The 12,524-nt window shown below is 44.3% G+C and overlaps 1 long non-coding RNA gene across 1 annotated transcript; it reads left to right on the top strand.

The window, feature by feature from the left end:
* The first annotated feature begins 5,745 nt into the window (after positions 1-5,745).
* LOC144157726 (uncharacterized) lies at positions 5,746-9,502 on the top strand. Its single transcript, XR_013319839.1, has 3 exons — positions 5,746-6,041; positions 6,238-6,312; positions 9,432-9,502. It is a non-coding gene; the product is annotated as an uncharacterized LOC144157726 (long non-coding RNA).
* Positions 9,503-12,524: the final 3,022 nt, after the last annotated feature.

Raw genomic sequence — 12,524 nt, 5'->3', positions numbered from 1 at the left:
AAACTAAAAAAAACCACTTTTCCTCTGACGGCCTCGAACCCGAGCCTTCTCGTAGCAGACTTGCCCACGTTACAGAAAATAAGTAACCGATTACAATTAAAGTTACTTCCTTTAAAAGGTAATTGCATGATTACAGCGGTCAATTTCAGACCCAGAATGGGAGGTGAGCTGTGGCGACATCTGACAAGACGGGAGGTCCCTAAGAGAGGTTGCATATTTTTTGCGATGAGCAGTGCCGTAGAAAACTGATTATAAGTTGATTTTGGAAAAAAGTAATTTATCACTGGTAATCAATTTCAAGAAAATGTCATTGAATTATCCAGAATGCCACAGTTTTGAAAGGGTAATTTATTAGGTTACAAGATTAAAGAAAAATGTAATTGACTACAAGTATTCGATTACTTATAACGCGTTACGTTCACCTCTGTTTGAAAACAGATGCTATACCCCAGCGCGCCACAGGAGCAGCTGTGGGACGGAGTTTTGGGGGAATATTTGTCCCAGAGAATCTCTGGGTGTCTTGCTTAGCCGATTAGAGACGACTGCCATGAGAAATTTCTGACAGGTGTTCTCACAATTGCCGTGATAATAGACGCAACTGATTTCGAAACATAATAGATGAATGCCATCCAGGAGGCATGTAATTTGGCACACATACGCTGCTCGCTCGGACTATCAGTGAGTTGTTGTGATTTCTGTGAAATTATTTTGGGGAAGGACTAACTTGGGGTGTGTGCCTCAATAAGAAGTGGTAACCATTCAATCTTGTGGCGACTTAGCAATAGTGGCCTGGTGACGCAAAACTTTCTTCTGGACCACATGTGTTCTTTCGTTGCACCATGATAAGTTGGTGTCACCTCTGCAGTTCCACAACTTCGATGAAATGGAAAGAATATGTGTGCCTGATACCACTATGATGCGCCTGATGGGACAAACTGTTATGCATACAGTGGGACTATAAGCAACGGGTAACTTGAATTCTCTAACGACAGCGGGCAACAAGCTGCTGCTTTCCGTATATACAAGCAGCTTGAAGTAGCGCATATAAATAATCATATTAGCAGAGCTTGTCTTTGGTGTGTGTGCCTCAGCCCTAGACATGATTAATTGGTAAGTGAAGCGTACAGCACATGACATGTAATGTACGCTGCGTATTTCAACGTATTTATCCAGTTTTTCGTTCCATGTTTGCCAAGTTTAAATGAAGGCGTGACTGTTCACCAATTCAATAGGCAACCTGTGTAGCGAAGAGGCGGAAACGTACCTGATCGATTGGTGTGAAATTAGATGCTGTAATACCAGAATTTAAATTGTTTATCAATGAGTTCAGTGATAGCACATAATGCCCTTAACTTGTGTTTCGCAAATTGTTTTGTATTAGTGCTTGCGAACATGCTAAAGTGATGTACCCCACTGCCATATGACGTGTTGTTCGACTTTTAGAGCTGAAATCTGTGAATGTAGGCACACTTAAAGGTTATTGCTGCTATATATTTGCCTCTGGCTGTCTTTACAGCACCTGATGGAGAATATTTGCTTTAACGGGTCACCACCTATAAAAAGCAGCATTTTATCAATGTAAAAACAGTGCAAGAGAAAAGCATTTTGTGACAGTATGTACTATCTGCAACCGGTAATAAAAAGGAGGATGAGGGAGTTGTCATTTGATGCTTTCCTCATTCAACTACAGATAACTTTTCAGTCCTCCCTTCATACCTGATAATAACGCCGCATTTAGGATGTTGACATTTTGCTTCCTCGTGTAGCTTCAGTTGCACTCCTTTTTTCAATACAATACTGATACCTTTACCCTTACAAAATGCATTCAGGCTGTGCAATGCTAAGAGTATGTATGCAAATGCATGACAACAACTGCAATTTTGTGGTTGGTTTATTGCTTCTAACTTTCTGGCATTGCAGAGACAAAAGCGCAACTTCTCAAAAGGATGACGAAGCGGCGGATGAGGTGGCCAAAAGTGGTGTTTGAAGAGCCCCTTCCTACCAAAGAACGACCCCAGGCAAGTTTATGGGAGTTACGCCAGTACCTAATCCACAAAAGCATGGCCTCCCTTCTTCCTGTTTGCCTTAAAGTTACCAGTGGTTAATTTCCAGTTTATTTGCCCATTCAGTCCATAATGAAAGTACACTGTACTGCGATGGCTTTTATCGGCCTGCTAGAGCGCAGCTTGCTATTTGACAGTTGATTGATTGTGGGGGTTTTACGCGCCGACGCAACGCAGGCGATTAGGCGCGCCGTAGTGGAGGGCTCCGGATTAATTTTGACCACCTGGGGATCTTTAACGTGCGCCGAAATCTCGCACACACGGGCGTTTTTGCTTTTCGCCTCCACCAGAAAAGCGGCCGCCGCGGCCGGGAATCGAACCCGCGACCTCGTGCTCAGCAGCGCAACGCCTTAGCCACTGAGCCACCGCGGCGGGTGCTATTTGACAGTTGCTACTCATGTTGTTGAGGCAAAATGCATATTGGGCGATGTATTTTTGATGAGAATGCCCACATCAAAAAGTTTGTTTTGACGTTTTTTAAGCTTTCAAAACTTTCTTGCTCTCATGCCGGCGTAAAAACGAACCTTTGCCTTTATTGCTTCCCTTGTAGTTCTAATTGGAATTGTGGACTGAATCGTGATGCTTGAGCATGTGTTCTGCATTTTAGAAGCAAGTATCCAAGAAGGAGCTGCTGAGAAGGAAAAAGCTTGGTCGCAAACGCAACATGCAGGCCATTGTTGATGGCAGCTCTGAGCCATCACGTAAGAAACTCCTCCTTGCTAAGGAGGAGGAGGTGAAGGAACTGCAGGCACAGCTGGAGGCTGTGAAGAAGGAGCTGCGAGAGGAGCGGAAGAGGAATTTTGAATTGCAAGAAACCGTAATAAAAGGGATGGGTAAAGTATAATTTGTCATGTCAGCTCATAGCAGTGGTGTGTGAAGTCCAGAGTTTCGTTGTTCAAGTAAACTTGATGCAGCAGGATACCAGTTGTAGCTCCAAAACATTTACCAGCTACAAAATGTTTGATTGAGACAGCCTAGTATTATTTGTACCCGGAGTACAAGATTTGGCCAACTACATCTACAGTGCTTATACTCTTTCATATTATACACTGGTTCCCCTTTCTCTATAAGCAACTGTGTTTTCAGCAAGGGTATTTTCATGACAAATAGGATTAGGTGTAGCTGTAGCTACCCTGTCACTTTCCAATCGTAGCCAGAGCCGCATTGTCACTGCTTGCTGAGTCATGTAATGTACCCGTGGTGCAGTCATATTGTGTCCACAGAATTCTGATGGTAAAAAATCTATCTCTCTCTCTCTCTCTCTCTCTCTCTCTGTATATATATATATATATATATATATATATATATATATATATATATATATATATATACACACATACAGTAAAAGCTCGTAATTTTTAACTCGAAGGGGAGCATGTAATTGTTCGAAATAAACGCAGTTCAAATTAGCGGGCGGGAACTAGAATGAATGGACGTTGCGCCACACTACGCCGGCCGAGCATGAAGAAGCCACCTCTGAACTCGTTATTTTGAATTAGGCGCACTACACTACACAGCAGACACTGCACAAATAAAACCTGCAATGCCATGCGCCAGAGCACTGGCACTGGCAGCACGGCACTCACAGCAGAAGCGAAATAAGCTGTCGCCGTAGCTATGCTGTTGTTGTTCTGTTTCGTTGTTTTGCAGCCTCAGGAAATTTGGATTTGCAAAAAGTTGTAATCACTCTGGACTGACTTCTTCTGGAAGAAGCGATGGACACTAGGGGATCCCAGTTCAAATTAACCGTTATGGATACCGACCTGTTCGAATTATCGGGAGTTTCCCCCCATTTAAATATAGAGGGCAATGCCAGGACCAGGGCGTCACTTCAAATTAACTGTAAGTTTGAATTAACCGAGTTCGAATCAACGAGCTTTTACTGTATAGTACTTTTTGTTGCAATATTATTGGTGGAGTTTCTTTAGAATTTTATTTATGCATTACTGACAACTAGTGGTGAAATATACCAACCTCGGCTTAAGGGAATTTGCAGTGTAACAAAGTTTTCAACATGTAGTAGGACCTTGCTACACCAAGGTTCGACAGTAATACTTAAAAGGAGTAACAGTTTTTACCTTAAGCCTTCCATTAAGGGACAGTTAAGTCAAACAGAGCAGTGTCTGCAGCTACGCAGATTGCCAAATGATCAGGCATAGCTGCTACCAGCAACGGCATGGCCCATGTGGCCAACCAGCTCAAGAATGCTGCGGCAACCTGCGGTAGTTGGGTTTCATATTTTCCCTTCAAACGTAGACTTACCTGGATCTCTGTAGCCTAAAAACTGAAGTTAAGGGTGTCATATGAGCTGCAAGTGGTAGTATCCTTTTTCTGAAGTTTTTACAGGTTGTGGCTCCACTGGGAAAACCTTAGCTATTGAAAATAGCTGGTGCATACACGAACCTCCTGATACTAGAAGCAACATTGCAGCTTGGCTTCAACACACAGTGGTTTTAAATATTTGGGCATTTGTAGTGTGGAAGAAATTTGTGGTTAAAATTTGTGGGAAAAAGAAATTGGCGACTGAGTACACTGGCTGAGCCTGGGGGATTTTTTAAGTGGGGCATGTTTGGCTGATTGCGCGAATTGAACATGTTTTTAGCTTTCTAATGGCTTGCGATCATAGTGCATAATGTTCGTGAATTATTGTCAGTTGCCTAATACACTCAGCACTGTGACAATGCATAGTGCTTCAAGTTAATAACTTGCATTTTTATTTTTGACTTCGTAAGCAACCTGTTTAACCATGCTGCCTGACCTGGTGGTATGCCATCCTGCATCATTTGTAGATGGAGAAACTTTGTTTGGCATGCAAATTTTAATGAACCATGGGTTATGTTAAAAAACCAAGTGAAATAGAGGTGCCATGAACTTAGCTTTTGATTGTTATTATGTGCGGAATATTCACATCATCTTTGTTTTCAGAAGTTTCAGCATAACTCAAGCTACGTGGGCTGTTCATACAAATGGGTGCTCTGCGGGTTTCTTTCCACGCAGGAAAAGTGCAGCTGCAGTTGGCGGCCTTGCAGGGTAGCATCCGCTTTACGGCAAGCATGGTGGGTACAATTGTGAAGATATGTGGAAACGTTGAGTGAGCAGTTGTTTTGGCCACTTCCTCTGCAAAATTCTCTTGAGGATGCACAGGTGCAAGAGCCCATTTGTCACCTCGAAGAGGTAGGTTGCTTTCTCAATGCAGGAAGTAACTAACTGAATGCATTCATGTTTAAAACATTACTTGTCGTGCAGGATCCATTTGAAGATAGCCAGGCATTGTTGGATGTACATCATCCACAGGTGACCATTCATTGCTCATATTTAGCTATGAATTCTTTTTTCGAAACTCTCTCTTCCTTTGTTGGCTTTGCCCTGTAAAAATCCCATAATCATCTTAAACTTAGGTATGTTTTTTACTGGCGTGTTTTCTTGACCATGGCTGCTGCACTTAGCTGACCAATGAGAAGTGCTTTAGTTACTTCAAAGCACTAAACCAAGGGCTAGTGACCTTGCCACCATTCAGCTGGTATAAGCATAATGTGTTTACAGCTGTGTGTTACTTTTGCTACCTATTGATAGCAGCATAGTTTGGGGTGTTTGTTGACAAGCTTAACTTTTTATTTGAATTATGCTCCTTCGAACAATGCATTGGTTTGCCCGGAAGATAGCCGTTTATATTATATGGCTGCATCTACATGCTCAAAAAAAGCGATCAATTGCAACCAGCCTGAATATAGGCTTGGTTTGAAACATAGGGCTCAAGGATTTACAGTTGTCTGTCATGAGGCTAACCATATGTACATTTCAAAAAAATGTCGTTTGTGTCCTGAACTATGTTCTGTCTTTTGCGTCACATTTGTAGTACTGGTGTTCCTGCATTTACTTCTGTTTTCTTAGCAGGCTACACCTGACGGGCCGAGATCAGCCCCGTCTTTTGACTCGAGTGTGCTGAGAATGCCCGGGACTCCTCGCCATCATACAAATGTGAGTGTTTACGTGTATGTCACATATGTTTCAAGCTGTCTTTGTCATAAGACGAGAAGCAGGAAATAATGCTTAAATACTCAAAATAAACTTTCATGTAAACAAATAGTTCTGTTTGTCTTGAATAATGTTATTTCGGTTAATTGCAACTAAGTGAAAGACATTTTTCACTCGCATGTTGCTGTTGTTGTGTCAGGTGGCATCCAGGCCGTCAGCAGTGGCATCACGTGGTGGGTCTTTCAACCCTGAAACAATTCGCCACCATACAGATGTAAGCAGCTGCCTTTGTGTGTGTCACAAGAGCTCTGTCTCTGACGTTAGGCTCTTGAGTGCTTTTAACTATTTCGTTGCTGCACGAAATTGACAGATATTTAGTGGTTCAAGAAAACATTTGTGCGCTGAACATTGGTTAAGCCAAATTTCAGCTACGTAAATTGCAGATCATTCGACGCAGTTTCTGACGACACCAGTTTTTGAAATTGTTTTATAAATAATGGTTGAAAAAAAAAAGATCAAAATCAAAAGTTATGTCAAGATGTTGAAGAAAATTATAAAACAAATTTATAAAAAACAGCCATTTGTAGGAAAATTTAGAATATTATTTTTGTAGGTAAACATTTCGAAAGCAGATCCCAGGGGAAAAATGAGTTGTGCACAACAGTTCGTAAAATATATGTAAAAACAGGGTAGCGTGTGTAGTGGCTGAAATATGCAGTGGAATCAAACCTCCATTTCAAAATGCATAATAGAGTGGTTCTTGAGATGAAATCATGGGACTTGACAACATTGGGGGCACAAGTTCATTCCCTCATGATGTAAAGAAACCCCTCGTTAATTAGACTTGGCATTTATGGCCAGAGAAAATTTGGGATAAGCACATTACAGTAGAATCTCGATGATACGAATCTCGCAGGACCGCCAAAATATTCGTATCACCCGAAATTCGTGTGAACCAACACAGACCAAAAAATTGAGCACTAAAAAGTTTTAGTTTATTTCTTTTCATACTTTCTTGTGAAGAAATCCACAATTTTTTCTGCTTTTTTTTAACCTCTATGTCGCCGAGCAGTCCTTTCTGGAGCGCATAAAACTTCGCACTGGTCTCCTCACTCGCAGTTCCCAAGCTCACTATATGCCGCAACGATCAAGGGATGAACCGCATGGCGTTTTTGCATGCGATTCGTGCGCGTTGCCTATGCGCGTGCGATCATTTCACGCCCGCGTTGAGGATTCCGCGTCCCCGCGGCAGCTTCTGCCTTGGTCAGAAAATGATGCGCAACGCGCGCGGCAGTGGGAAGAGCCTGACGACTTGCGCCAATGAGGAGGCGCGCGTCTCATGGCGGCAGTTTCGAAGCGCTCGAGACAGCCCGCTGGCTCCACTGGAGATGTGTTATATTACTGTGTTAGCCCACATTATCAGCTCCCTTACCGCACAACCAACTTTGTGTGTGCTTTGAGCGGCGTTTTAAAGAGCGGTTAGAAGCGGTCGATCGAGCGCACCACACCACTTTGTGGCCGAAGCCCAGCCATACGGCCGCTGCTGGCCGGCCTGGCCGTGCCACGGAACCATCGTGCGGGTGGTTCCGTGGCGCCGTCAGCGCGCTTGTGGCATGTGAGGTGTGTTTTTGCGAGCAGAAAACAACAGCCCGGCCGTTTTGAGAAAATGGTCGAACACATGAGCGGAAAGGCACCCCTCCCTGCATGCATCTCTGCCCCGAGATCCGCTTTGGCTGCCGGATGACCCGCTGCCCCGCCGCTCCCACGTGCATCCAACCTGCTAGATATTTTGATGCGCCGCGTCGGAATCCGGATTGCTCGGACAGACATGTGTCCCCTGCTAAAGAGTGACAAAGAGGGGAGAGAGAGCCCATACGTTGCCGTCGGTGTTCGCTCGGCAGTCAGGCGCCTCGCCGGCTCGTTCGTATCATCCGCCGGGCCGCACAGGTCCATTCGTAATAGCCGAAATTTTGTCTATTGCAAGCAATGCAATTTTCCCAGGACTTCTGAGAGATTCGTATCATCCAAAAATTCGTATCACCCAGAATCGTATCATCGAGATTTCACTGTATGCGAAAAAATTGGCTTGGCATTGAAAACGAAACTTGGTGGTTGATGTTTGTAGATGTTCACTGTCAGTTATCTGTCAGAACGTAAACACGCGGTTTAATATTATCTTTGGAGTCACTATTGTAGATCTGCTTGCTGGAAGAAATGAGGTGCAATGTGCCAGAATCGTACCCAGCAAACTTTCACCAACGAGCTGTTGTGCATCAAGGAGTTCAGCACCAACAGCCTCCTGCATTGCAGCGTCATCGAACCTTTTGTAATGAAAACAGTACCGCACCTGTTGTAGACTTTCTCAGAATAGTTCTGCTGAGCAGCTACACTTGACCTTTGCAAAAGCTATACGTATGGCAGCAAAACTGGCCTGCAGACAACTGACACAACTGCCAGTGTGCAAAGCTGATTTCAAGTACTCTCTTTGTCTGAACTGATATCCGACAACTTGGTGTGATGCTTTGAGAAGCAGCTGAGACTCATATTGTAGAAATAAAGCAAGGGTAAAATGAAATCACAAGTGGCATGCTTTTTTTGAGGAACAGTTGCGCTCAAAAAAAGCAAATCGGCTTGTAGTTGGGTAGCTACGTAGTAGTGACAAATATGAATTATGCAACACAACAATGAAACCAAAACTTGTATACTGGCTGAGAATGCCCAGTCACCTTGTTAGGCATGTGGTGGACCTTCAGAAATGAACTTTGGTGGAATAAAACCACGTTGTTTTAGCTCAGTGAATAGCTGGTGACATTTTCAAGTAAATATCACTGCTCAACGCCGTCAGATTACAAAGCCGACAGCATAATTTGATATTTGACTGGTGGGGCCCTTCTGATCATGAAAAGTATTTGGTGATGAAGTGTTTCTTTTCTACTTCTCTTTCTCTTGCTTCCCTACCTTCTGTCTTTCCATCTTTGCACCTCCTTTTATATGCTGCATGGCAAAAACGCTGAGCAAAAAAGAACCGAGCATGTTTATTTGTCAAGCACAGCAGTCATGCCCCCTTTTGCAACAACGTACACACCTTAACTTGCAAGAAATGCCATCAATCACAATGTCGCCAGAGCGGAAGGCTTAGACTGATTCTAAAAGTGCATTGCCTAGACTATCCACATGGAGGGCCCTAGGTGCAGCTGGGATGACTACATGCAACATGTCAAAATTGGCTATTGGAAGCATTGATCACTGCTGATCGATCTGAATAGGCGTGTTAATGGCGTTAAGAAATTTCTCTCAGGCAAACATAAACTTGTTGATGTAGTGATTTTCATATTGTCTCAGTTGCATGCCCTTTAGAGAAAAGACATTGCTGAATGTTGCGGTTTCTTTTAGGCTGCGGCACCTTTGTCAGCAGTGATTGGATCGCCAAGTGAACGCAGCTTGAACCCTGTGCCGCCTCGCCACCGCACAGAAGTAAGTAGCTGCTTTTGTGTGTGTCAAAAGTGCTCGGTCTGTGGCATAACACTCTTGAGTACTGTTAAATGGGCCATGCAGACAAATTACAAGTTTGTTTTATTCCAAAGTTTTAATGTCTTATAGTGCCCGCAATGCTTGTCCAGCAGCAAACGATGCGGGACATAAGATAAATTATTCAATTTAGGTTAAAATTTTGATTCTCACACCCGATAGTGTATTTTCATGATGTCTGCCATGAGACACAAGGGCGGGTAATCAAACGAACTTCCACTGCATCATTAGGCTCTGCAGCCTTGCAGTCAGTCCTCCAAGATGGCCCTACCATACTCAGCCGCAGACTGCTGTCTGTGTTTTTTTTCCCTGTATTTGAACTTGGCTTGTTTTTGTTATGGTAGAAGGCAATCGTTTCATGAAACATGGGATATGCTCGACAAACAGGGCCACATAAGACAGCATCACTTACGCCAATCGACCAGTGTCAAGTAAGAAAACTCTAAAGCGCTGCAGTGCTGTGCAGCTAAAACAAGCGTAGTGTGCCCAGTACCAACAGCAGTGCACATCGGTACTTCTATGTTTACGTGCATTTTTTAACTTTCATTGTTTACTCCACCATTCTTGCTGCTGTAAAATGAATATCATTACATTTAAATGCAAATAGCTCATTCGGAAAGCTTATAAGCCCTGCCTACTTTGTGTTTTCTTTTGCCGGCCTCAGCCACTCGCAGAGCTGGCTGGTATGACATCATAGGTTCTGTTGTGGGAAATGAGCTAGTGGGTGGCATAGCCATTCCCTTTTTCCTCATTATGTAGCTTATTTGAGTGAAGTGTGCATTAAAAGTGGTGTCAGTATGATTCTAAGGAGGCAACCTTTCAAATGAACCAAACTTGTGTTTTGTCTGCATGACCCATTTCCTTTTAAACAAACGTAACCCCTTTTCATGTAGCGATTTGCATAGAATCTCAGTAGTATGCACCCCGGGGAGAAGACGGTGCTAAATGTTGCTATTTCTTATCAGGCTGCAGCACCGGGTTCAGTTGGGTTCGGGTCGCCCAGCTGCAGCCCTGGGCCGTCCCGCCACCGCACAGAAGTAAGCAGCTGCTTTTGTGTGCGTGAAAAGTGCTCTGTTTTGTGACATAACACTCTTGAGTGCTTTTAAAGGAGTACTGACACAAAACTTTCCTGTTACGTTTTATTCGCTGCTATGCGTGCCTACCAGGCCATTAATCATCTAATGGCGGATTAGACGGTTGAGCACAGCGTAAATATTCATTTACAGCGTCGTTTATTCGTGTCAGTTTCGGTTTCCACAAAACAAACGCCGAGCGGCCGCCATGACAGGAGGTATCACGTGACGTCACCATTCTTGCCATATCGCTGCCGCTCTGGAAGCGTGCGCGAGCGAGCGCACGCGTGCACCCAGACCGGCCGAGGTCTTCGCCGTCCCCACAGGCCCGGGCAGCATGACGTCAGCCCCAAAACCATGACGTGTACATAGCCCGACCAGCGCGCGCCAACCACAGCCAGCGCATTGGCTTCGTCACGGGAGCCCCGACGTCGGCAGCTTGGGGCAAAGTAGCAGATGATGTCAAGTCGGTTTGCTCTGGGCTTTCTCGTGCGGGCGAAGATTAAAATGGATTTTAAATATGTTTCGCTGCACGGTTGCTGTTGAAACTTGCTGTGAGATATCTCCTGATAAAAAGGAAGCGTTTTACATAGTTATCTCAGCTTTCAAATTTCGTGTGTGTACTCCTTTAAGGAATCTCCTTTTAAACAAACGTAACCCCTTTTCATGTAGTGATTTGCATACAATGTCAGTTGCATGCACCGCGCGGAAAAGACGGTGCTAAATGTTGCTATTTCTCATCAGGCTGCAGCACCTGGTCCAGTTAAGTTCGTGTCGCCCAACTGCAGCCCTGGGCCGTCCCGCCACCGCACAGAAGTAAGCAGCTGCTTTTGTGTGTGTCAAAAGTGCTCTGTTTTGTGACATAACACTCTTGAGTGCTTTTAAGCAATCTTTTTTTAAACAAACGTAACCCCTTTTCATGTAGTAATTGGTATACAATCTCAGTTGCATGCACCGCGGGGAAAAGCCGGTGCTAAATGTTGCTATTTCTTATCCAGGCCGCAGCGCCTGGTCCAGTTGGGTTCTGGTCGCCCAGCTGCAGCCCTGGGCCGTCCCGCCACCGCACAGAAGTAAGCAGCTGTTTTTGTGTGTGTCAAAAGTGCTCTGTTTGCGACATAACACTCTTAAGTGCTTTTAAGGAACCTCCTTTTAAACAAATGTAACCCCTTTTCATGTAGTGATTTGCATACAATCTCAGTTGCATGCACCGCAGGGAAAATACAGTGATAAATGTTGCTATTTCTTATCAGGCTGCAGCACCTGGTCCAGTGGCGACCGGGTCGCCCAACTGCAGCCCTGGGCCGTCCCGCCACCGCATAGAAGTAAGCAGCTGCTTTTGTGTGTGTTAAGAGTACTCTGTTTTGTTACATAACACTCTTGAGTGCTTTTAAGGAATCTTTTTTTAAACAAACGTAACCCCTTTTCATGTAGTAATAAGTATACAATCTCAGTTGCATGCACCGCGGGGAAAAAAGTGGAAAATGTTGCTATTTCTTATCCAGGCCGCAACGCCTGGTCCAGTTGATTCGGGTCGCCCAGCTGCAGCCCTGGGCCGTCCCGCCACCGCACAGAAGTAAGCAGCTGCTTTTGTGTGTGTCAAAAGAGCTCTGTTTGTGAAATAACACTCTTAAGTGTTTTTAAGGAATCTCCTTTTAAACAAACGTAACCCCTTTTCATGTAGTGATTTGCATACAATCTCAGTTGCATGAACCGCGGGGGAAAGATGGTGCTAAGTGTTGTTATTTCTTATCAGGCTGCAGCACCTGGTCCAGTGGCGATCGAGTCGCCAAACTGCAGCCCTGGGCCGTCCCGCCACCGCACAGAAGTAAGCAGCTGCTTTTGTGGGTGTCAAAAGTGCTCTGTTTTGTGAAATAACACTCTTGAG

The sequence above is a fragment of the Haemaphysalis longicornis genome, unplaced genomic scaffold (assembly GCF_048455015.1).
Source record: "Haemaphysalis longicornis isolate Haplotype H1 unplaced genomic scaffold, Haemaphysalis longicornis Haplotype H1 scaffold_10, whole genome shotgun sequence".
NCBI lineage: Eukaryota > Metazoa > Arthropoda > Arachnida > Ixodida > Ixodidae > Haemaphysalis > Haemaphysalis longicornis.
This window is presented reverse-complemented; position numbering and strand designations above follow the sequence as displayed.